General features: G+C 43.2%; 1 long non-coding RNA gene across 1 annotated transcript; it reads left to right on the top strand.

Annotated features, from left to right (window-relative positions):
- Positions 1-26,989, top strand: LOC117357654. The gene is made up of 3 exons (XR_004538846.1): positions 1-136; positions 2,983-3,143; positions 25,553-26,989. It is a non-coding gene; the product is annotated as an uncharacterized LOC117357654 (long non-coding RNA).
- Positions 26,990-27,219: the final 230 nt, after the last annotated feature.

Below are 27,219 nucleotides of genomic sequence, written 5' to 3'. Positions count from 1 at the left end.
AGGGGAGCTCAGCTGGCTCTGATTGGGAGAGCCCAGCAACACAGAGAGATTGTAGCTTCCACCCTGCTCCTACTCCCCAGCAAAGAAGGTTTGCAGAAGGCCAGCCCATAAGAAGAGGAAGTTTAACTCCCGGGAGGTATAATGACTTGCCTATTAAGCCTTGGAGGGAAGGGCTGGGAGTTTACCCTAATGAAAACGTTTCATTAGGGCTGGCAGGCACACAGAGAGGGGGATGGGAGGTAAAGCCTGAAAAGAATGTATGGAGGGAAAGCCCAGGTTCCCCAAACACTGAAGGGGAAATGTGTAGTGACCCGGAAGAAAGTATTTTTGAGGAGGACATGGACTTGGGAGGGAACAGTGTATGAGGGTTCCGTCCTGTCGAGAAACAGTCCAGTTATTTTTCTGTAAACTTGAACCAGAGAAGAGCTATGAGCAAGGCTGAGGCAGAACTGCTTAATTAAGGAAAAACGTTTCTGAAACAACTTTTTGTCAAGATTCCATGAGAGCTGGAGATGAGAGAAGATAGGGGCATAATCGGGAGGGTCTGAAGACCTTAAGAAAAAGGAGGCTTGCCCCGCACAGCCTGTCAGGCAAGGCTGTGGACATCCTTTTAAAGGACGGCATAACACAGAGGCAAATAGGAAAAGAAGAGATATTAGTTTTGTTCCTACTCTGATGGAAGAGATGTGTGAGGAATAAAATAGCTGACATTGGCTGTGCTCAGCTGTGATACCAGGAATAAGGGACAGTAAATGAACTGAAGAAACCTGAGGGTTTTTTTTATTAAGTCTTTTTGTTAATAAGGACTGTCCGGTTCCTGAACCAAAGCCCCAGTGTGTCCTGGACTTCAGTACATGAAATTGCACAAGGGGATCGCAGAGTGGTCTAATACCTCAGTTTGGAAGTTTCTGGGGTTTTTTCTGCTTTGCATCATTAAACCTGGTGGAGTTTTATTCCCAAAATCCGTATCCAGGTTTTTCTTTCAACCAACTACATAAAAGGCGCAACAAAAATCTTACCTGTGGTCCAAGCCTGGTTTTCCCATGTATTCGGGGAGGGGCCCAGCCACAGCCCGCATCTGGAGTACTGCGTCCAATATTGGTCGCTGTACCTAAAGAAGGATATGATGATACTCGAGAGGGTCCAGAAGAGAGCGACACGTTTGATAAAAGGTATGGAAAGCCTTTCATATGCTGAAAGACTGGAGAAACTGGGGCTCTTTTCCCTGGAGAAGCGGAGACTTAGAGGGAATATGATAGAGACTTACAAGATCATGAAGGGCATAGAGAAAGTGGAGAGGGACAGATTCTTCAAACTTTCAAAATCTGAAAGAATGAGAGGGCATTCGGCAAAACTAAAAGGGGACAGATTTAGAACCAACGCTAGGAAGTTCTTCTTCACCCAACAGGTGATGGACACCTGGAATGCGCTTCCAGAGGGTATGATAGGACAAGGTACGGTATTGGAGTTCAAGAAGGGATTGGACAATTTTCTGAAGGAAAAGCGGATAGGAGGGTATAGACAGAGGGTTAACTATATAGGTCTTAGACCTGGTGAGCCACCACATGAGCGAGCTGCTGGGCAGGATGGACCTCTGGTCTGACCCAGCAGAGGCATTTCTTTTGTTCTTATGTTCTTAAGTCGACAAGCTAGCAAACCATAATAAATGGAATTATAATAATCTGTTTCACACAAAACAGAGTGATAGTCATCAAGCATCAGAACATGGCACAATTACCACAGAAGCTACAGCTTAAAAGAACAGATGGAATAACTCTACTAATCTCCTCCCTAAATGTGAAAAGCTTTCTAGGTTAACACCCAAGTTACAAACTACAGAAGAAAGGTATGGAACAACGTCAGCAACAAAGAAGCCCAAAGGAGGAGATGGTCATATAGGTTTTCTTTCCATAACACCTGTTTTCTTCAAGTTTAAAGTCGGCTTATTGGCTGCCATCCATTGCTCTATGTGAAGGGAACAGTGATATTCCAAAGTGTTCAGAATAGGTATATAAATAACAGCACTTAGTCTAAGTCAGTGGTTCTTAAACCTGCACTGGGGGACCCCCAGCCAATTGGGGTTTCAAGATATCCTTAATGAATATGTAGGAGGCAGATTTGCATTCCTGCCACCTCTACTATATGCAAATCTGCCTCCTACATATTCATTAAGGATATCTTGAAACCCCAATTGGCTGGGGGTCCCCCAGTGCAGGTTTAAGAACCACTGACTTAGAACGTAAAATGCGCCACGAAGGTAAGGGGAGGAAGGGAGATAGATGCGGGAGGGGGCCACGCGTGATCAGTGACCATGTGCTTTCCCTCCCTTAACTGCAGAGACAAGGCCATTCACCACTCCATGGGGCGGTGGATGGCCTTGTCCCCGTACCTACAGTGAGCACTTCCCCCAACCACCACCGTTTCGGCGGGTTACCCGCAGCTATCAGCAGATAGCCACAGGTAACAGCCAACGTGTCATTCTCTACCGCACACATAGGTCATTAGAAGGATCAAAGCACCCATTATGTTTATCTGTCAATTGTTTCAATGTCTTCAATGATATTAATTTTACTCGCCAATCCTGTATAGTGTGGCCTACTGATTGTTTCCATTTCAACGCTATGACACATTTAGCTGCAGCAAAGCAAAGACATTTTAATTGTCTTTGCTACTGATATCCCTTATTATTACAGAGGCCTAATAAACATGTCTTTGAATCTAATTGTATAGAGAAGCCTAGGCCTTTCACCATATATTGAATAACAGAGGACAAAAAACATTGTATAAGATCACAAGACCACCATATGTGATGAAAAGTTCCCTTAATAGCAGAGGCAGAGGCCTGAGTGAGTGGGTATCCCTCCTGCTAAGGATCTTTGTGGGAAGGGGTATGGCTAGGTAACTGCGGGAGGGGGGGAGCAAGAAGGTTACAGTTACGTCGTGAGATACGCCTAAATGTTGTTGTATATCATTTTATTTCAGACGTGTGTACTGAGAAATCCCCCGACGAAGGTTTGAGAACCGAAACACCATTAGGGATAGTATACGTATTAGCTGTGCCCTGGCATCGGCATCGTCAACAAACATCAGTTGCGATTTGTGGAAACATAGCACATATTTGGTCAGGAGTGTAATACCAACGGGTAAGAACTTTATGTTTTCTTTAATTAAAACACATGTGGATGATTTAGATACCTCTATAAATATTCTTTTCCATTCCGATTTAGTTAACTTCAACCGCATGTCAGGCTCTCAAAGAGTCATGAACTTATGTTTAGTAAATTTGCTGTTATTAAAAAATTTATACAACACAGAAATGGGCTTCTGCAATATTTGGAGCCTCATACATAAGTTTTCCAAATTCAATCTGGTTAGTTGTCAACCACCAATGACTGTAAAAAGTGTTTAACCTGTAAATATGGGAAGACATCCCCAGGGGGTAATTGATAGAATTCTTGTAATTCCACAAAGGGAATCATCTCTCCATTTTCTATAAATTGTCTAAATCTTATTAAACCCTGTTGTTACCACCTAATAAAAACTCCTCCCACTCTACCCGCTTGGAAAGCAGGTTCAAATATGATAGCTGAAGAGGAAAATATTCCCCTGTTTCCACCACAAGATTGTCGTACTTTATACCAAAGTCCTAATAAATGGGAAACATATGGGTTCTGGAAGCATCCCTTATGTATCAATATCCACAAATGAGAAGCCCAGATTAAATGGTGCAGGGGAAAAGCTAGAAAACTAGCTTGTTGTAATAATACTCCTGGTTTATTAGGAAAAAATTCCCAATCAAAAATTTGCCTAATTTGGGCTGCCCAATAATACCAAGATATATTAGGCATTCCCCTTCCCCCCATTCCGGACCCTGCCATAGTAGTGATCTAGGTCAGTGGTTCCCAATCCTGTCCTGGAGGACCACCAGGCCAATCGGGTTTTCAGGCTAGCCCTAATGAATATGCATGAGAGAGATTTGCATATAATGGAAGTGACAGGCATGCAAATCTGCCCCATGCATATTCATTAGAGTGATCCTGAAAACCCGATTGGCCTGGTGGTCTTCCAGGACAGGGTTGAGAACCACTGATCTAGGTAATCTTGGAGATCCTAAACCCCAAACAAATCGAGATAATTCTCACTGGAGAGACTCAAGTGTGCCTTTTGTAATCAGTCCCAGTCTTATCTAGTGATAAGAAATACATTTGGACCATTAGAGCTAAGTAAAAAGCAATAGTTTATTCAGCAAAGTTATTCAGATATAAGGCACACAGTCAAAGATGTCTAGGACAGTTACTAAGAATCCCTAACACCTAATTCCTATAAGCTTGAAAAAGGAAAAGCATACAAGGTAATACATTCATTTTAAGTACTGCAATCTTTCCCCACCAAGACAACCTTAAGGAGCGCCATTTATTTAAGTCTTGTCTAATATTACTCCATAAAACTTCATAATTGCTAGAATACAATTTAGAGGGATCTCTAGTAATTTGAACTCCTAAATATATTATTTGAATAGGGGCCCATTTAAATGAAAAAATTTTACGGAGCTCTTCTTCAGAAGGAGAGGTTGTAATTCCTAAAATCTCTGATTTATTATAATTAATTTTAAACCCTGCTACACTTCCCTAAAGTTGTAATTCTGACACAATCTCTGGCAGGATCCGCTGGGGCTGTTGAACATAAAATAGAATATCATCGGCAAAAATTGCCAATTTATGATGTAAAGAGCCAAATTGAAATCTTTGTATATCTGAATTATTTTGAATACACTGAGCAAAAGGTTCTATTGATAAAGCAAACAGAAGAGGCACTGGGGTTTCATACAGTCTACGGATCCAGGTATAGAGCCCTATCCCTACTTCTACTTTCTGTAGCACCCAACGGACCCTATCAATGCCTTCTCCACGTCAATTGATAAAAGCAGAAAAGGCACATTTGTTTTGCGAGCCCCCCCTAACATCCTAGAAATATTATTCCAGACCTGGCATTTTAAAACAAAACCAGATTGATCTACATGTACCAAGTAGGGGAGAACTTTAGAAAGTCCGTCCACTAGCACTTTAGCTATAAGCATTACATCTATATTCAAAAGGGAAATAGGACGATACAAAGAGCATGAAGCAGGGTCTTTCCCAGGTTTCAATAGCACGGTAATCCCTGCTTCCATAAGCACATAAGCATGGCCTCTGCCGAGTCAGACCATAGGTCCATCATGCCCAGCAGTCCGCTCCCGCGGCGGCCCCCCAGGTCAATGACTTGTAGTGATCTATTACTCAAGAGCATTTTGTCTTGTATAGTAACCCTCTAATTGTACCCCTGGATTCCCTTACCCTTCAGGAATTCGTCCAATCCCTTGTTGAAACCCAAAACCGTACTCTGCTCAACCACCCCCTCTGGAAGCGCATTCCAGGTGTCCACCACCCTCTGGGTGAAGAAGAACTTCCTAGCATTTGTTCTAAACCTATCTCCCTTCAATTTTTTTGAGTGTCCTCTAGTTCTTGTTGCCCCCGCCAGTCTGAAGAATCTGTCTCTCTCTACCTTCACTATACCCTTCATGATCTTATAAGTTTCTATCATATCCCCTCTAAGTCTCCTCTTTTCCAGGGAAAAGAGCCCCAACTTCTCCAGCCTCTCAGCATACGAGAGGTTTTCCATGCCCTTTATCATTTTTGTCACTCTTCTCTGGACCCTCTCGAGTATCGCCATATCTTTCTTTAGGTACGGCGACCAGTACTGGACGCAGTATTCCAGATGCGGTCGCACCATTGCCCTGTACAGCGGGAGGATAACTTCCTTGGTTCTGGTAGTGATACCTTTTTTGATAATGCCCAACATTCTGTTCCCTCTTACTAGGGGCAGGGAATTCCCCACCAACAATCCCATTACCCACCCATACTAGTAATGGACAAACCATATTGCCAACTAATTTATAGAAACAGGGAGAAAACCCATCAAGACCAGGAAAACTATCTAATCGCAAAGTTTTAATAGCTTTCATAATTTCCTTTGTCGTTATAGGAAGATTTAATTTAGCACAATCTTCCTTTGAAAGCTTAGGCAATTGAACCCGATCTAAATATGTTGTTATCTGTCCCTGCCTCCCCTAAATTCAGATTCATTATATAAATTCTTATAAAAAGACTGAAAGACATTCAGAATCTTCTCATCTTCAAAAAACAACTCGTCCTTAGGTCCTTTGATTTTTTTTAAATAACCTATGCCATCCTTTTCCCTTTAAATACCTTGCTAGTATAGCTTCTGACTTAATACTATATTCAAACAAACGCTGCCTAGCCCTTGATCTTTGATAATCTAACCGAACCAATTGTAAGGCATTTAATTCTGCTCGAACTTGTCTCAATTGTTGCCAGATAGAGTTTGAGGGACATTGTTTATGTATTTCTAAATTCAAAAGCTGTTCTATCAAAATCAAATCAGCATAATCTTTCACGTTTCTTCCTAGCTCTCCATTTAATAAGATGTCCCTTCAATACAATTTTTAAAGCATCCCAAAGACAACTATCAGAAACTTCCCCATTATCATTATCCTCTAAATATCTTACTAGGACATCTTTAAGATCATCACATATAATCTGATCCCCTAGAATGAAATCATTTAACCTCCATAAACGAATCGGTGGTAGAATATTATGAAGCTCCATTGATATCCAAATAGGGGGATGATCAGATATTTGTATGGGGGCTATAAAAGTATCTTTACATGAGCCCTAAAATTGTTTCAAGCACCATAATTGGTCAATTCAAATATACATCTGTTTTGTGTGTGAATAAAATGTATAGTCTCGACATAAGGGATGATGTAGACGCCAAACTCTACTAATTCAAGACTATTAACCAGTACCTGTAGCTCTGTGGTTAAAAGCACTACTTCTATCTTCCAAAGGTCATGGGTTCAAATCCACACAACTCCCCCTAATACCTTAACACAGGGGTAGGCAATTCCGGTCCTTGAGAGCTGGAGCCAGGTCAGGTTTTCAGGATATCCACAATAAATATGCATGAGATAATTTGCATCTCAAGTAGGCAGTGCATGCAAATCCATCTCATATGTATTCATTGTGGATATCCTGAAAACCTGACCTGGCTCCGGCTCTCGAGGACCGGAATTGCCTACCCCTGCCTTAACAGCTTCTTTGTTTCTATAAGGATGAAGTCGGTCCAGAGGAAGGCTACTTAAATGGTATGTGGTCTTCATCATAAGGTGTATGGGGACAGACTTAAAGATCTCAATCTATATACTTTGGAGGAAAGGTGGGAGAGGAGAGATAGGATAGAGACATTTAAATACCTACGTAATGTAAATGTGCATGAGTCGAGTCTCTTTCATTTGAAAAGAAACTCTGCAATGAGACGGCATAGGATGAAGTTAAGAGGTACATAAGAACATAAGAATTGCCACTGCTGGGTCAGACCAGTGGTCCATCGTGCCTAGCAGTCCGCTCACGCGGCGGCCACTGGGTCAAAGACCAGTGCTCTAAAATGAGTCCAGCCTCACCTGTGTACGTCCCAGTTTAGCAGGAACTTGTCCAGCTTAGTCTTGAAACCCTGGAGGGTGTTTTCCCCTACAACAGACTCCGGAAGAGTGTTCCAGCTCTCCACCACTCTCTGGGTGAAGAAGAACTTTCTCACTTTTGTACGGAATCTATCCCCTGTCAACTTTAGAAAGTGCCCTCTCATTCTCCCTACCTTGGAGATGGTGAACAGTCTGTCTTTATCTACTAAATCTATTCCCTTCAGTATTTTGAATGTTTCGATCATGTCTCCTCTCAGTCTCCTCTTTTCAAGGGAGAAGAGGTCCTTTTTCTCCAATCTCTCACTGTATAGCAACTCTTCCAGCCCCTTAACCATTTTAGTCGCTCTTCTCTGGAACCTTTCGAATAGTACCATGTCTTTCTTCATGTACGGCTACCAGTGCTGGACACAGTACTCCAGGTGAGGGCGCACCATGGCCCGGTATAGCGGCATGATAACCTTCTCCGATCTGTTCGTGATCCCCTTCTTTATCATCCCTAGCATTCTGTTCGCCCTTTTTGCCGCCACAGCACATTGTGAAGACAGCTTCATCGACTTGTCGATCAGAACTCCCAAGTCTCTTTCCTGGGAGGTCTCTCCAAGTACCGCCCAGGACATCCTGTATTTGTGCATGAGATTTTTGTTACCGACATGCATCACTTTGCACTTATCCACGTTGAACCTCATTTGCCATGTCGCTGCCCATTTCTCGAGCTTCATTATGTCACTTTGTAGATCTTTGCAATCCCCCTGTGTCTTCACTACTCTGAATAACTTCGTATCGTCCACAAACTTAATCACCTCACTTGTCGTACCAATGTCCAGATCATTTATAAAGATGTTGAAGAGCACGGGTCCAAGCACCGAGCCCTGCGGCACCCCGCTGGTGACACTCTTCCAGTCTGAGTATTGTCCATTTACCCCCACTCTCTGTTTCCTATGCTCCAGCCAATTTTTAATCCACGTGAGTATTTCACCCTCGATTCCATGGCTCGCAATTTTCCATGTGGAATCTTGTCGAACACCTTCTGAAAATCCAGATATACAATGTCGACCGGGTCGCCCTTGTCTATCCACCTGTTTACTCCCTCAAAGAAGAGATAAGCTCTGGAGTCATTTAAGGAAACACTTTTTCATAGACAGGGTGGTAGATGCATGGGACAGTCTCCCAGAAGAGGTGGTGGAGACAGAGACTGTGTCTGAATTCAAAAGGGCCTGGATAGGCACGTGGGATCTCTCGGAGAGAGAAAGAGATAATGGTTACTGTGGATAGGCAGACTAGATGGGCCATTTGGCCTTTATATAATAATAATAATAATAATTTTTATTCTTATGTACCGCCAAACCATTAGTTCAAGGCAGTTTACAACAAGAAAGGGCTGTACAAACAGTGAATTACATACATAAGCAAATCAAATATTTCTCAGAAAATACAAAAGTGGCAATTAAGTCATATATTTATCAAACAAGTAAGTTTTAAGAATTTTTCTGAATAAATAGAAAGTCTGAGCTTGGGGAATAAGAGCGTTCCAGAATGAATTCATTGCACTAGCCTGGAATGCAAAAGTTTTTCCTAAAAATCTCTTATAACGGCTTGCTTTTACTGATGGAAACATAAACCAGTGGGTTTTTCATGTATTCTTATTTGAATTCTAAAATTCAAAGTGGGAAGAGAGGCAGGTTCAAGAAAAGATTTTAAAAATGTACTTTGGTGTTTATTTGAAGTATAGATATTAATAACAGTTACCTGCTGACCTTTTAATTTCCCTTTAATTGCAAGACATCACCCCTGTTGATCTTTATAAATGTCTTCCAGTACAAAGGGACAAGATGAATGAATAAGAATAGCAATATCTTCAACCAGTCCCTTTCCTTCTGGCCATGAAGCCCCAAGTCCAAAAAATATTTAGACTGCAGCAGATGGGATTCCCTAAAATTTAAATGGGTCTCTTGCAATAAAACTATATCCCACTGTAAATGCTTTATCTCATTAATGCTTACCCTTACCATTAAAGACCATTAACATTCCAAGAACCCAATAACATAGCTGATGTTATCGCCAATCGGCTTTTACTAGAAAAAACATGATCAATTCCTTGTCCTACCCTCTGCCTACCCACCCTTCCATCCTCCTCCCCCACTGGCTGACTTACCCCCCTTGCAGCCAGAAGGCTCCCCTAGAGGAAGATAAACCCCATCAAGAGAGCAGACAAGCCATTCACACAAACTCTCACCCCTTTCGATCATCAGTCAGATTCACTCCCCACATTCCACAAAAAAAACCTTTCAAACCCCCATAACAACTCATCAAAAGAAGATTAATAATAAAATGAAGTAATAAAGTCACATTCATGTGGCAAACTCATCCTTTCTATTCTGATGCTGGGCCTTGGCATCCCCTACTTTACGTCATGTCACATCAGAATTCTGAGTAGTTGTAGAAGATATGGAGGTCCATATCGCTTCCTTAGGCAAATCCTTACAACTTAAGGGCTCTGTGGAAAATACTAATGCCAGCTCTTTGGAGGCGTTAGCGTGTAGCGCACGCTAAAACCGCTAGCACAGTTTAGTAAAAGGAGCCCTAAGTCTTCTAGAGTCTTCCATGCTTCAGTACATATTCATGCTTGTTTCGTGCAGCCTGCAACTGTTATCGATATTCCAAACGGGAAAACCCATCTATATCACAAATTGGCATTCTGTAGATAACGGGTTACCCCCGCCATCTCCTTCCATTTCAACAACGTTGCTCTAGCCAAATCCTGAAAAATATATATTTTGCAGTTTTCCCAAGTAAAATCTCATATAGTCCGGGCCTTTTGCAAAACCATTTCTTTAATCCGGAAATCCAAAAAACAGGCAATTATATCTCTTGGGGAAGAATCTTTTCTAGGCCCCAATATTGTCTTCTGTTGGTTGACCATCTAATTGAATCAAGGCAGTTCAGACCTGCGTCACAACTGATTCACAATCCTTATATTGTTCCAACTATGGGATCCCTTTAAAACTTAAGTTATGTCATCTGGATCTGTTTTCAAGATCTTCAATAGCATCTAAAATCATCCTACGATCCAAGCGAGCTTGTTGCTCTGCCGACCACAAAGCCTGATATTGGACCTCCATTCCATTCATTCTGGATTCCACCGTCTCTACGTGTCCACCCAGGTCTCCAAGATCCTTATGAAGTTCTGAAAGGGCGGTTTGCACATCCGTTCGTACTTCCTGCATTTCTGCTTTAAGATCCTTAAACCAACGAGAAAGATCTCTCTTTGTTATTTCGTCCTCGCCAACTTGACTTGTATTCTCAGATTCTATCTCTGAGTTGGATATATGTGGCGCTATCTTATCTCTTTCACCCCTCAATTTCTCCACTTGTCTTCGAGTATTGACCTCCGTTGCTGCTGTATATTTAAACTTTTCAAATCGTTTACGAGTCACCATTAATAGTAGGGAATACTACTTTGTCTTCAGCATCAAAAGATTAAAGGAAGTGAGAACATAGAACTTCAAGCTTATAGCTCTTCAAATGGAGCTCACTGCTCAGCTGTCCATCTCTTCCTCCCAGAGTCTATGTTTCAATTCCTAATGTAAAACTATAAACCCTGGCTAAGGCAAGTCTCTTCCTATATCACTATGTATTGACCCTTAATGTACAACTGTAAACCCTGGATATGACCAGTCTCTTCTGAACTTGTAAATTGCATTGAAATCCTCCTGGGGTATATAATTGATTCATAAATATTCATGTAATTAATCTCCTCTATCTGAACACGAGTTGACACTATTATTTATTTGCTCACAGCCCTCTATTTCCTCCCACTCCCCACCCCCAGCCTTTTGTATTTTTGGGATGGTATTCACTGTTCAACCAATGAGGCATTCCAAGCCTCAATCTGACACCCCAACTGCCTCTTTCTATAAGTTCTAAGCTTCATTTTGGTGCTCCAGTTTCCTCTCTCAGTGTATTCCAAGCCTCCTTCTGGAGTCACCAGATATTTTGAATAGACTCCTTTAGGAATCCCATGGCAATTTCTTCCATCCCTGCAGTATTCCTGCAAGTTGTGCAAGATTCCCGCAATTCCCATGCAGCTCTTTAATAAGAACTCAGGACACAGTCAGATCAGGCTCAGAGGGGAAAAGATAAGCCCCATAGCATATGTCTCCATCCTATAAATGTGAACTACAGGTAGGCCAAGTTTATCTTGGAACCCCACAGAAACATTAACTCAGAGACAGGCTAGTGTGTAGTACAGTATTGTGTTTTTGAAAGACAGACCTTTTGCCTCTGGAAACCTGACCAGAGCCAAGCTGGTCAATTAATGCTGAATTCAAGGACTGTATTATTTTTGCATTTCTCCTTATCTATGAATAGGTGATGCCTTCCTTGTACATTAATACATTGTTTTGCTTCACTTTTAACTTACTTTGTGGTTATGTTTATCAAGGTTTTGGGTCTACCCTCACACACACTACTACAGGCTACATCTCTAATTTCTTCCCAGGCCCCAGCATGTCTAGAGGCAGGATCAGACTAGAAGCTCAGGGAGGGGGATGAGTCACTTGGATTTATATATTGCATTTCCTCTATAAACAGCACTCCAGTGAGCTTAGAATGTAATGCTTTGCCTTAACATACAGCCAGCCCTGAAATGGGGGGCCCAGCAGCACAAAAAAACGATCAACAGTAAGAAGGAAAGATGTTGTCATTGTCATCACCAAAATAAATGGAGGCAGAGGAAAGTGATGTAAGCTGTGTAAGGTTACAGATGATCGGTAGTAGAGAAGATTTGGGACTGTGGTTAGAATACTCCTGCTGCAGTGAGTAAATTCTGTACAGGGAATTCCAAGTGAGCTAGGTCAGTGTCAACATGCAACTGTATTCCAAGGCCACAGCTTTACCCCTTCTCCCATCATAAACTCTCGTTTCTGGAGTCCAAGCAATTATTGCAAGATTCATTGAGAGTTATTTTTCGTACATCTTAGTGCAGCATAAGCATTCTCTCGGGGACAATTAATTAATTTTTAATCATTTCATTGACTCATAAGCTTTGGTATGGACCTTCAGTAGAACAGAGTCAGCTTGCAGCAGAGGAATGGGAAACACCTCGCATGTCTGTACAGCAGAGTCAGGCTGCCAAAATGTGCTTTCCTATGCAGCTGCACAAAGAGCATTCGGTAAGGTTACCAGATGTCCGGATTTAACCAGACATGTCCTCTTTTTAGAGAACTGTCTGGGTGTCTGGACAGTTTCCTGGAGGAAGTTTGTCTGGGTTTTGGACTCACTCTCTCCAGTCCAGCCCCCACCTCAGATCCAGGGATGGCGCTTGTGAGTCTCCCGTTCCCATGTACCTCCTCTGGCGCTGCAGTTTCAAAACTTCGGGCAGCCGTCAGCGTTAGCGAGTGATCATGCTGCCATCGGCCTACCCCGGAAGCCTTCTCTCTACATGGGAAAAGAAAGTGCCGCAGGGTGAAAGCTTCCAATGCAGGCCGACAGCAGCAGCAGCAGGATCACTTGCTAATGCTGCTGGCTGCCCAAAGTTTTGAAATAGCAATGCTGGAGGAGGTACGTGGGGACAGGGGAGACTCAAAAAGCCATCCCCAACTCCAGGGTGGCCCAGGTGGTGGGCTAGCAAAAAAGACTGTGCCCCGGGGGGGGGGGGGGGGTGAGGCAATTTACAGGCAAAACTAGGGGAATATAGGGGTGGGGCAGGGTACTGTGGTTGGGCCAGAGGTATGGAATGGGCTGGGGGGCGGGGTCAGGTGTCCTCCTTTTTTCACTTACCAAATCTGGTAACCCTAGTATTCTGGGCCTCTGCTACAAAAAGGCGCAAAGCAAACATAAAACTCTTAATTCAGAGAGGAGCATTGTCATCCTCTTCCAGAGAGGTCAAGAGAAAGGAGTATGGGGAACTACAGAAGATGTCCACAGAAGCTTTGGTTCCCTGCTCAAGGGCACAACAGAGAAGGAGAAAAACACAGGGGTTGCCAGCAGTGATCTCTCTAAGAAGTGCATGCATATCTTTTTCATGTGAGCGACAAGTTCTAAAAACCAACAGTATTAGCAATGCATTTCTGTATGTAGCCCTCCCAAAAAGAAAAAAAAATCACACCTATGGCAACTGATTTAGTTTAATTCATTTTTTATAATTTAATTTTGTTTGAAAATTGGGTTGGGTCAGTATTTACGTGAGTGACTATGTAACAACCATATAAAATGTATGAGCATTTGCTCGCATGTTCTGCTTAGAGAAAACATAGGTTGTCTTTCTGATTCCCTGAAAGGAGCAAGGCTTGTTTCCAAAAGGAATGAACTAATTAAGGGCTGGCTGTCTGATCCACGGCTGTTCTCTGAGGCACAGAGTACCACCAAAGACAAAGAATAGATCTTTAAAGAGCACTGATCCTCTGCCAAGATACGGTTCTTTTGGGGGAAGGGGGATCGAAAGGCTGGAAGCAGTTTTGCACTGGGGAACAGACATACAAAGGAGTGAGAGAGTGGACAGAAATGTCTTTTGGAGCACAGGAGATCTATTTGTTCATCAAGAAAGAGTGAAGGGCGTAAAGAACTGGACTTAACCCATGCCCAAAAGCTAAAGAATCACTATGAAAGACAGAGAAAAGAGAGAGGCTACCGACCAACTTAAAGGAAATTAAATGCACAGACAAAGGAGTAAGGGAATTTTACAACTGTCCAGCGTGTAAAGAGGTGAAAGATGTATGAGTTGGAGGAATTAAAGAGCAGTAGTCAGAGGGGACCAAGATTTACTAATCCATTTGAACCTTTTGATATGTTTTGCAATTTATTCACTTTGGGGTCAATATTCAGCTGTCAGGCAATATGTGTTTTGCTCAAAGAAGAGCAACCAAGATGATAAAGGGGATGGAACTCCTCTCATGTGAGGAAAGGCTAAAAAGGTTAGGGCTCTTCAGCTTGGAAAAGAGACGGCTGACGGGAGATATGACTGAAGTCTACAAAATCCTGAGTGGAGTAGAACAGGTACAAGTGGATCGATTTTTCACTCTGTCAGAAATTACAAAGACTAGGGGACACTCAATGAAGTTACAGGGAAATACTTTTAAAATCAATAGGAGGAAATTTTTTTTCACTCAGAGAATAGTTAAGCTCTGGAACATATTGCCAGAGGTTCTGGTAAGAGCGAATAGAGTAGCTATTTTAAGAAAGGTTTGGACAAGTTTCTGGAGGAAAAGTTCATAGTCTGTTACTAAGACATGGGGGAAGCCTCTGCTTGCCCTGGATCGGTAGCATGCAATGTTGCTAGTCCTTGGGTTTTGGCCAGGTACTAGTGACCTGGATTGACCACCGTAAGAACAGGCTACTGGGGTTGATGGACCACTGGTCTGACCCAGTAAGGCTATTCTTATGTTCTCACCACTGATGGCATTATTCCTAGATATTCAAAGCTGGAACCTGTGCAGGCTCCAGTTTTACATATCTGATTATTTTAAGCTGGCTGTGACATAGCCACTTAAGTTGATATTCAGCATTTAAGTGGCCACAGGTTACTGCATAAAAATAGGACAGAATTTTATGTTGTCCCATTTATGCACTAGACGTGGCTGTTTAAAGACTGAGTATCAGCCCTTAAGTGACCAAGTGCTGACTCTGCTCCCAGAATGCCCCCAACATAGTTGGCTTTGAGTTACATGCTAGTGGCACTAAACTGGCGGGCCGCCACCGCTCCAGGTACCTCCTACCCTCGCTACTCCACTGCCCAGAGGTATGTCAGATTTCACCGAAAAGGGGAGGGGGGTTGGTTACCGAAGGGAGGTTGTTGGTTAGTGAATCCAATTAGGGGGGGGGGGGGGAGAAATGAATTGATTTGAATCGGTGAATCGGGCAGCACTAGCCAGGACATGTGAATAGCAGTGGTCTGTTGCTGCAATATGGTTGGTGGGGGCTGGGTCCTGAAATTGGGGCTATGGTGGCAGTGATGGCAGAGTCAGTGTCTCAACATGGGTTTTAGGCAATGGCACCTCTAAACTGTTTCTGAAGGAAGGAGGCAGGAAAGGCCACAGTCTGAAATGGGCCATGTTAGAAGCCTCTGCATTTGTGTATGCCTTCTGTATGTACAGAAGTACTCCCTGCCATAATAGGAATGAAGCTAGCTTTTAGCGCCGAAGCAGTGGAATGAGTAGCAAGAAATATGTGCATTCACGAGTGCACATTTGTGCAAACTGGGAGGAGGGAAGCCAGGGCCCGAAATTATATCTAGGACTGATGAGATGAGTATTCATGCATGTGCTGGGAGCATGCACATCTGAATGATGACACAAGGACTATAAAGGACATCTGTCACTGATACCTGCAAAGCTGATCTGGATTCCTGGCGAGGTATTTTAGGAGGCCAGTGAGGCATGTGAGGGGGACACTTGCTGAATAGACTGGACAGGTTGTGGGGAGTAAAAGAAGACCTTAGCAAGATATTGGGAAGAGTGGCTTTGCAAAAGAAAGGGGCAATTGTGCAAAGAAGTCTGTATGTGGACATGAGGTAAGAAGAGCAGAGCGTTTTTGGCATAGGATGAAAGATATTGATGATTATGATAGTTTTAGACTACGTGTTACGGAATATCTTAGTTTGTGTGAGAATGAAAGAAATCGATACTATAGGGAACGTGTTGGACACAAGAATTATTCACTACAGTTAGATATTTAATTGATGGATATGAAGGAGCTGTTGAATGCTATGACCGGGATGTGGAAAAATATGCACAATTTCTTGCTGGTAAAATGGGAGGAGGTCAGGAATGTTTATCAGATTGCAGCGCGCTTGTGCGCCGCTGGCCCCGACATGCCGGTAAAAGGCAGGCAGCTGTCCAGTGAAGCACCAGCAACCGGCACAATTAGGAAGTGTCGCGGGCCCAGGCATTAGCACGCTTGTGCACCGTGGGCCCCGACATGCAGCAGACAGCTGTCCACCGACCTCCACAATTTAAAGGTACCGCCCTGGGGGGGTATATTCGCTTCATAAAACGCACCCTTATTTACACTCACTTTTTTGGGGAAATAAAATGCGTCTTATGGAGCGAAAAATACAGTAATGCCACAAAATATCAGCACTAACTGCTTTAACCATGGCCAACTATTTTGTGGGTAGTCTGGGGCAGAGCTGGCACTTATATGGTTGAGTGTTAATATTTGGCACTTAGCCGCTAAGTTAACCAGACAAATTGAGCCACATAAAACTCTGTTTTAAATCCTAGTTAATAATAATAATAAAACTCAGTCCTAATTTTGTCTGGTTTCACTTAGGTGGTTAAGTACTAGCCAACTGCATAAGTGGTAAAAAAAAATGCTGATCACCGCTGGTAGAATATTTATGAAGTATTTAAAAGTTGGGATTTAGGTAGCACTGCTACTGTATATTGATTATACAGTATTGCATTAATATTTGTTTTAATATTGTAGTATGTTATACTTGTTTTATGCATTGTGTTAGTAATGTGATATGTATATAATTTGTTTCTGTGTTGTACTGCTTTGTGAGTTTGCTATTTTTATATTTAATTATGATGTTTATGTGTAATATAAACCACTTAGAAACTTGATTTTTGATAGAGAAATATTTTAAATAAATAACAATAAGTAAATATGGTCTCAGATACTCTTATGCTGGCCCTGTAGATGATTCTCTTTATAGATTAGGAAGTTAAATCTGAAAATACCAGAAGGGCAGGTTTATAGGCTCTCAAGGAGCAGAAAGATCTCCCCAAGTCACACCCAAGTGGATGATAAAAATCCTCAGCTCTGATCCAAGGAGCAATTTCCTGGAACCCAAGGCTCAGCCGCTGCAGGAAAAGTAATTTAGCCGTGAAATGGGCCTATGGTTAATTATCAGTGCAGTGGAATTTCAATGCAGCCAATCCATCTTGTGGCGCACAGGAGAGGGATTTATATGGGCCTGTTATTTCATTCCACTCCTGAATTTGCATTTTTATGGTGCTGCTGCTAGGGTACTGTAAAATGGAGGGGTTAAAAACATGAACAAGACCACAGCAACATGCAAGAGTTAAAGAGTGCTGTGTAGGTCAGCCTGCAGTGTGCAGATGGGGAAGACACTGAGCCATTTGCTTCGGCCGGCACTGTGCAACAACCAGTCCCCCAGCGGCAGCACCATAAAAATGCAGATTCAGGAGTGGAATGAAATAACTGGCCCATATAAATCCCTCTCCTGTGCACCACAAGATGGATTGGCTGCATTGAAATTCCACTGCACTGATAATTAACCATAGACCCATTTCATGGCTAAATTACTTTTCCTGCAGCGACTGAGCCTTGGGTCCCAGGAAATTGCTCCCTGGATCAGATTTGAGGATTTTATCACCCACTTGGGTGTGACTGCAGGAGAGCTTTCTGCTCCCTGTGAGCCTGTAAACCTGCCTTTCTGATTTATATTCCTCTCCCAGATCCGAGTTTGGGCAAGAATTCTGCAGAATTTTGGGGCACTTCCCCAGGGACAGATGGATCCATCAGAGGAGCAAGAAGGTGACCAGTAGAAATGAGCCTTCCGAGAACTACAAATTTATTTTTAGGCTGCTTTTTCACCCTGTGCTTTAAGGAGAATAACATTTTTCTGCCTTGCATTCATTTTCCATACCTGATGCTAAAAGTACAGAGTGTTCTGGAAGGGATGTGGACCTAGTCATGTAGCTAAAGGCCAGTCCAGGATACTATCGCACCTGCTGACAAGTCACCACTAGGAGGTTTCCTTTCTCATTCTAACTGCATTTTTGGCACCTATAATCCTATTTTTTATTAATGGTCTCAAAACACAGTATAACAAGATACAGGTAAACTTGGACTAAGACCTGGATGCAGTAAAAATAGCCATAAAGACTGTGTGGGTCACTGTGGCCCAATTGTCTGATTTTAAAACAGCGATCGATGTTCAGCCGGCTTTACATGTAAAATAGTTTTGCATGCAATCCCATCACACCAGTCTTTGGAAAAGAGATTTTTCACACAGGAAAAGCAACTTTCACACATGCGCAGAGCCAGTAGGGGAAGCCCCGAAGCAGACTTCCTCCACAGAGCTGTTCGGGGCAGGAAGACAATTTTTTTCCTTTTTAAGGCACAGATGTTGTGCATGAGTTACACACACACACATGTCCCCTTTTATCCCAGTGTCTGCAAATAATGCCAGGCCATCAGAGCAGCCAATCGTCTAGATACGGATGAACTTGCATGCTCGCTCTGTGCAAGTGTGCTGCAACCACCACATTACCTTGGTGAAGGTCTGTGATGCCATGGCCAACTTGAAGGGCAAGGCCGAGAACTGGAAGCACTGCTCTAGCACATGAAATCGCGAAAACTTCCCGTGCTCTGGAAAAATGGTAATGTGTAGATAGTCCTCTGTCAAATCCAGGAAGGAGAGAAATTCCCCCAGCTCTACTGATAAAATCACTGATCTTACTATCTCCCTTCGGAAACATGGCATCTTGAAGGCCACATTCACTGCTTTGAGGTCTAGAATCAGCCTCTGAGCCTCTCTCAGACACTACAAAGTATATTAAGTATCTGCCAGAGCCCGTGTCTTCCTCTGGTATGGACCTATTGCTTCCAGATCCAGCAACCTTTGCACTATTGCTAATTTTGGCTGCTCTTTCCCAGCCTCCCAGCCGGAGCATCTAGAAAAATGTCCGGGAGGGGACAAAAGAACTCAAGCCTGTACCCCTTCCATATAATATCCAGCATCCAGCGATCTGTAGAGATCTCCAATCACACTCCCCAATAGGCTGATAACTTCCATTCGATGTGTGGAGGCTCGGCTGTTGGCTTAGAGGTATAACTGCTTCTTGGGAGTTGAGGTGGTGCGGGATTCTGAAGATTGGAGGTGCCTGCCCCCCAACCCCCAAATCTTTGTCTGGAGTTTTGAAAAGATCTCTGGCCCACAGGCCCTCCCAAAAACTGGTAATATCATCTGGAAGCCCGAAAACCACCACGACTTGACCCTCTAGGGCAGTGTATAGCAAACTGTGTGCCACAGTGAGATTCCGGGTGTGCCAGGAGATGCTAGCGAGAGGTGCCGGTGCCAGCTGACTGCTTACATTCTCCTCCTTTCTGCACTTCTCCTCCAGCACCCCCCACTGGTGTAGTAATAGCATGCTTAGGGCCCCCTCACATACATGGATGTCAACATGATGACATCATACATGCACTTGACATCATTATGTCATCGTCCGCGCATCTCTCTCTGAAGCTACCCCTATGGCAACAGAAGTACTAAACTTGATGGAATAATGTATGTCTGAATTTAGACTGGTTTAATTCAGAAAAAACAAAATTCTTTGTAGCCTCGTCACACCCACTTATCACTAAACCATCACTATGCATCAATAAACTCAGTTACCCTATCCAACCTACAATGAAGGTACTGGGGGTAATACTGGACCAAGGCCTAACCATGAAAGACCAAGTGAACTCCTTGGTTAGAAAGGGTTTTTTTACTCTCTGGAAGCTTCGGTCAATTAGAGCATACTTTGATGCTTCATCATTCAAAATTCTGGTACAATCCCTTATACTGAGCCATTTTGATTACTGTAATATCGCCCATCTGGCAATTTCCCAGAAGAACATGCAAAGATTACAACTGGTACAAAATGCGGCGGTCAGGCTGATTTTTGGGTTGAAGAAGTCCGATCACATAACCCCTTCCTACCGACTCCTGCACTGGTTGCCAATGGAAGCACGTGCGAAGTTTAAGTTTGAATGTTTTTGCTTTAAGGTACTATTTGGTTTAGCCCCTAAAAATATAACTGACCGCTTCTCTTTCTCAACCAATAGACATAAGAGAAGCTCACATCTGAAGTTTGTCTCTCCACCGGTTAGAGGATGTAAATTTAAAAGACATCATCAACATCTTTTCTTTTATCAAGCAGCATTATGGGGCAAAGATCTAGAAAAATTACTTATGCATGCATGGGGAATATAGGAAATACCTAAAAACATATCTGTTCTTGAAGTACTTAGGTAGCTGATCTGCACAATCTCTCCCACAACTGATCTCTAAAACTGTTAGTACTAATCTCTAACTATGTTAGTTCTACTCAATTTGTAGCATTTTTTAAAAATCATTGTAAACCGCATAGAACCGGTCCTGCGGTTTATAAACTGTTATTATTTCCAGATGCCCTCCAGCCATGGCCCCAAGTTTAAGTATTCCACAGCATCAAAATTTTACAGGACACTGCTCTAGGGGCTTGAGGTCTGCTGTCTGGTAAAATCTTCGGCTTGTGATCCTGCATGCTGACCATAAGATCATCCAGACCTTTCCCAAAGAGTAAATGTCCTTTAAATGGTAATTTACTCAAGGTCGCCTTAGAAGAGGAATCCCCCACCCACTGTCTTATCCATAGCATTCTGTGGGAGGAAATGGAATAAGCAGACATTTTGCTTGACTCTTAAAGGTCATATAGAGCATCAGCTACATAATCCACTTCAGACATTAAAAACTTTTTTCCTATTGTGTCCTTATAGATTAACAAAAAAAAAAAAACCAAAAAAACACGAAGTATGTTAAGATGTTAGTCTCTATGTACTTTTGTCAATGTTTTAATTATTATTGTGTACTTTTGTCAATGTTTTAATTATTATTGTACAACGCTTAGTATTTTTGATAGGCGTTTAATCAAATAATCAAATAAACTTGAAACTTGAGATCCCTCCTGACAATAGTCTTTGGATTGTGGCAACTTGGAGTGGCAAGCCTGAGCGACAAAAGATGCCACTGTAGCTGCTTTCAATCCTAAGGCCTTGGCCTCAAATAGCTTCTTAAGAACAAAATCCAGCCCACAGTCCTGGGCATCTTTAGTACCATAACTCCTGGCAGAATTCTGTGCAAAAAAATAAAATAAAATAAAAATTCTATAAGTTTATTTGTAAAAATTTAAACAATTATTAAACATATTCCATTTAAAACATTCAAAATAAAATGGTTTTTTAATACCTTGTCTGGACGTTTTATTTTTCCATCATGTTGCTTCCATTTTCTCTTTTCTGCTTTCCTATCATCTGCTAATTCTCCAAGCAGTTGCTATCCATTTGTCTTTTCTCCTCTCTCCCATCTATTCTCTTTCTACACCTACCTCTGACATATTGATCATTCCTGTTTAGCTCTTTTCTGCCTTTCTTACCCCCTTCTCCTCTTTTTCACTTTTCAGCCACCTATCAAATTTTCGTCTTCTCTCCCAATCCCCATCTTATCTCCTCAGTGCTCCATTCCCTTTCAACTTCAACATGCTCCCCATGTTAATATTTCTACCCTCTATAATAACTGTCCTCTCATGTTTCCTTACCATCCCTTCATCACCCTCCTGGCCTCTCCCTCATGGTTCTACCATTCTCAGGAGTTTTCTTCCTCCACTCTTATATTCCAGCATCTGCTCCCTCTTCCTTCCCTCCCTACCCTGGTAACCTGACATCTGCCTGTCCTTTCTCTCTTCTCTGCTTCACTCTCCCCCATGGTCCAACATTTCTCCTACTCTCACTCCCATTGCCAGGCATCTCTCCATCAATCCCTTCTGCTCCTGGATCCATCTCTCTCCATCTCCTGTGTCTCTCTACCTCCCTCTCATCCACCCCAAGTTCAACATCTCTCTCTCCCTCCCTTGCATCCCTCTCCCCATGCAGCATTCTCTCCCTCCCTTCCACTACCATACCCAAAATTTCTGTTTCTTTTCCACTGTCCATCTCTCTCTCTCTCTCTTCCTAACTTGTGCCCTAGGTCAAACCTCTCTATTCCCATCCATGCAGCATCCCTCCCTCTCCCTCCTCCAATATCATGTGCAACATTTCTTTCTCTCTCCCCATGCACCATCTCTCACTCCCCTCCACCCTTTGTCCAACATTTCTTTCTCTCCCTTCTCCATGCATGTATCCTTGCCCTCCATCATATATAGGATTTCTTTTTCTCACCCCTTTCTACATCTGTTGCATCTCTCCCTTCCTCTCCTCCACCCAATGTCCAATTCTTCCTTTCTCCACTCTCCCCCCATGTGCATCTTCCCTCCCAGTCCCCTGTGCACCATCTTTCCTTCTTTTCCTTCCAATCCCTTGTGCACCATCTTTCCTTCGCCTTCCCCCTTATGCAGCAACTTTCCTCCCCCCTTTTGCAGCATCATTCCTTCCCCATCTCAGGATGCTCTCTCTTTCTCTTCAATGCCTCGCAGCATCGATTTCTATGTGCTGCCTGCCATTAACCTGAAGTCTCTCCGCAGCAGAGGATGCTGATGCCGTGACCTGTTCAAGCGACACCATTGAGGAGGTAGAAGATTATGTACAGAAAGGGAGAATTCTGCACAACTATGCAATTCTGCACAAATTCTGCATTGCACAGTCATGCAAAATTCCACCAGGAGTTTACCATGTCACCTTCACTGAGAGGAGAGGTAAGCTTTATAACCTACACCACCAGTGAAACCACGTTTGGAAGAACAAAAAGCTGGTTAAATTCCACATCCATCAGATAGAGCTTTGCCATGGCTTAGATCAATGATCCATTAGCATTTTGGTAATGTCTTGATTAGAGAATGACACAGGGACAAATTTTTCCCCATCCCTGCAGGAACTCATTTTCCCATCCCGTCAAGTTCTTTTCCTGTCTGCCCCATTCCTGCAAGCTCTGCCCTCATCTGCACAAGACTCAAATACTTTAAAATCATAAGTGTTTGAGGCTTGCATGGTTAAGGCAGAACTTACAGAAATTGGGCAGGGACAAGGACAGCGACCAAACTCACGGGGACAGAACAGGGAAAAATTTGTCCCTATGTCATTGTCTAGTCTTGATTAGAGGGAAAACAGGAGGTCTGTGCCTTTGTGCTGCTCATAAGCGAGCACAATGTAGAAGAGAACTTTGCAGTCTATATGTTTAATTCCTGGAGGGATTCTGTGATCACCTTCAAAAATGCTGAAGGCTTGAACAGTCTGCGCACATTCGGGTTCTATCAGAGATCAGGGGCCTCCACTGAGTCCGGATCCAGCCCCACTAGAGATGAGGCAGCATCTCCTGCTACAGAGGACTTTGACAGGAAGAGTAAAGGCATTGAAATAGAGCCCGTTTCATCCCCATTTGCCTCAGACTGAACTTCCCCGTCTTGCACATGGCACTGTTGCTGGGGAATTGCACCAGAAGGGCCATAATCCCTGAGGGCTCCATAAGGCCCTTGTTAATCATGTAAGCCACTGTTCTTCAACCACTGATCCGCAAAAAAATCTTGCCGGTCCGCAAAAGATTCGGGTCCCCGTCGTAACGAAAGGTGCCGGCGTCAGCCGACTTGCAACTTCCTGTTGCCGTTGCTGTATCGGGACTCCTGCCGCATATGCTTCCTGCCTTTGTCTCCGCACCTCCAGACCAGCAGCGGCAGCTCTGTGTGCTTTTAACTTCGGCACAGAGCTGCCCCTAAGCATTAGTTTAGCCGTGGTTTCATGAGGCAGCCTCGGGGCCTTTGCTAGGCCGGCCCACATCGCATCATCGAAGCGGGCCGGCCTAGCAAAGGCCCCGAGGCTGCCTCATGAAACCGCAGCTAAACTACTGCTTAGGGGCAGCTCTGTGCCGAAGTTAAAAGCACACAGAGCTGCCGCTAGCCTAAAGACTCTTGGGCCGCTGAAGGAGGGCAAAGAGCAGCTGTCCTGAAGGTCTCCCTTCCTCTCACCTTTGCAGGTCCCTTTTTTCCACTTTTTTTTTTCTTCAAACGGCGACAGCCCTGGCATCGACGTCAAGTTAAGTTCTTCTGTTCCTTGCAAGCGGTTCTGCTCAGCCAAAGCTCCCCCTCTCACTTGAGACACCCTCAGGGGAAAGAAAGTGACCCACAAAGGTGAGGGGAAGGGGGCAGATGATGGAAGTGGTGTGGGGAGAGAGAGAAGGGGCAGATGATGGAAGTGAGAAGAAGTGAGAGAGAGCAGAAGGCAGATGAATGTCAGTTGAGAGGGGAGAGCAGATGCTGAATGGAAATGGGGAAAGAACACATACTGGATGGAAGGAGGAGATAAATAAAGGGGGAAGAAAATAGAGTTAGTAAGATAATGGAGAGGTGAGGGAAAGGGGTAACAAGCTGTGGATAGACACAGTGAAAAGAGGGAAACAAGACTAAATAGTAAGAAAGAATTTAATTTAGATGGAGGCAGAAAATAGAGAAGGAAGACCAGAGAAGAAAAGGAAAGGGAAGAGAGAGGAGAGAACGATATCAGATCTGAGTGGAGGAAATGAGAAGAGAGAAATGCTAAAAACCACAGAGGGGAGGGAAGGAGAGAGATGCCAGACCATGAGGGGAACAGAAGGAAGATGATGGATGCCAGACCAAATTGGGGGGGAGGGGCAAGAGGAGAGATGGCAGGGAAAGACAGACAGCGAATGGAAGGGGCAGATGCTGGACTGAAGAGACAGAGGGCAGATGCTGGATGGAAGAGAGTGAAAAGACAATGAAAGCAGAAACCAGAGATGACAAAAGGTAGAAAAAAATAATTTTATTTCTATCTTGTGATTAGAATATATCAGATTTGAAATATATATCTTGCTAGAGCTGATGTTAGACATAACTGGGGAGTGCAAAGCCCAGGCAGTGCTTCTTTAGCTTCCAGCTGGCTTAGGGCTCTCTCTGGCCAGGGACCAGTTGCCCTAGTTCCACTCCCCTAACACCATTCCTGCCATGTGTGACTGTGGTATTCTGTTACATGAAATTTGTGTAGCATTCTGTAATAATTTGGCTTATTCAGTTTTCTTGATAGAATGGATATATGTGAAGGGGAGGGGAGACAGGGGTTTTGTTGATCTTTGCCCTGTATTATTTGTATTTATAAAATGACAATTGTACAGAATATTGTTTCTTTTTATACTTTAATAAAATATGTTCAATATAAAATCATAACTATTTGAGGCTTGTGTGGATGGGATCAGATGATTTGTGAGACTGAGCTCGCAGGGACGGGGTGGCGATAGTTTTTTTAAAACAAATTTCAGTCTTAATAATTTGCCGATCCACGAAATAATTATTTTATTTCTGCCAGTCCATAGGTATAAAAAGGTTGAAGAACACTGATGTAAGCTTTAAACATCATATTGATGAATTCAGAGAGAAACACCTGACCAGGCCATCCGGACAGCCCCTGTGTATGCTTACAAACTCCTTTCTGGAGTTGCGTCATGGCTGTGCTTCACTGGGGATGAACTTGTGCTGCTCCTTGGTTCAAATCTGGACTTTTTGCTGGGCCCTCAGACCAACTGGGTACTAACAACCCCGAAGAGCCAGAGAGGCAAAGCCAGCTCCTGCCCCCCCCCCCTTCATATGTCACGTGGCACATAGAACATGGATGATCCTCAGACGGCCATCTACCACAAACTCAAGCAGTCCATCACACATTTTTTAAGCAAAATCGAGGTGTTTTGAGGCAGAGGCTTTTATTTTAAAATCAGAAAATTCAAGATGGTTACCACAGCAGTGGTTTTAGCACCAAAAATAGCTTAGGGAGCTACACTGGGGAATAAAAATCTGTAGTTTTAGGATTTTAGAGGTGGAGGAACCTAACTCTAGCCCCAGAACCCCCCAAAAATAAATTTTAAAGACACCCCACCCCGATTTTGTTTTCCCAGCTATCAGTCTGTTACTCACTGTGCAATGCTGTGAGCTGCAAGTGTGGAAGCTGCAAACAGCTTACAGGGAGAATCTTTGCCTCAACAAGCCTGGAATCCAAGCTTGTGTCTTCTACCTCTCGGGCCCAACAAATCGGCTGGAGACCTCAACCTCCACAGATCACACACTTGCAAATGGAGAGGAAAGCAGTTGGCCCCGATCCTGGAAAAACTTCCACAGAGCCATTCAGCCTCAAGCCCACTGCAGATGAACCTGGGGGCGAGCCTTGCTCCCAAGGAAATGGTCTCTGGACCCCTGAACTGGTAGTGCAGGCTGTCCAAGTGGGAGCACTGCAAAACCATCTGCTCCTTGGAAGCAGACCCTGGACATCAGAGTCTGTGCTTTCCCACAGCCAGAGCTGTTCCAAGAATGGGATCTTCTGCAGCACCAAAAAGTCTCACAAACGGTCCAGAAAATTGAATATAATTGAAAAATAAACACATGCAAAAAAGACCAGCTCCTTCCATCTCGCTTGTAGAAAGACAACTGAGGAATTGGAGAACAGACCAGAAGGATGGGAGGCGAAGCAAAAGAATGCTAATGAAACTCCCTACTAGAATTCTCCTAAGAAGGGATTTACTACCCACAAATTCAGGAATGGAATATCTTTTGCACTAGAAAAATATCAATTGGACAGATAAAGTATAATCCACCTGAAAACAAAATAGGGAGAGTAAAAATCTTCTTAGCTAGTCATCTGTCAGTATCTGTTTGTCCCTCTACAATTAGCTTTTATCCTTTTTTTTAAATTTGATTTTGAATTTATATGTATATACTGTAAATTTGATTTATATTTATATGTATATACCTAGACTGCCAGATAGGTAGTATATCAAAATAAAAAAAAACTTGATCTCTATTTAAAGTAATATACAGTTGAATTTCAGTTATTTGGCACCTATGGGGATTGAGGATGTCAGATAACTGTAGTTTCTGGTTGCTTAAGAGTTACTGTAAAAATAAGTTTCATCTCCCTTCCTACCTCACTCTATTTATTTATTTATTCGATTTTTTTAGCCCGTCCTCCCAAAAGAGCCCAGAACA

Source organism: Geotrypetes seraphini, chromosome 3, assembly GCF_902459505.1.
Source record: "Geotrypetes seraphini chromosome 3, aGeoSer1.1, whole genome shotgun sequence".
Taxonomy (NCBI): Eukaryota; Metazoa; Chordata; class Amphibia; order Gymnophiona; family Dermophiidae; genus Geotrypetes; species Geotrypetes seraphini.
This window is presented reverse-complemented; position numbering and strand designations above follow the sequence as displayed.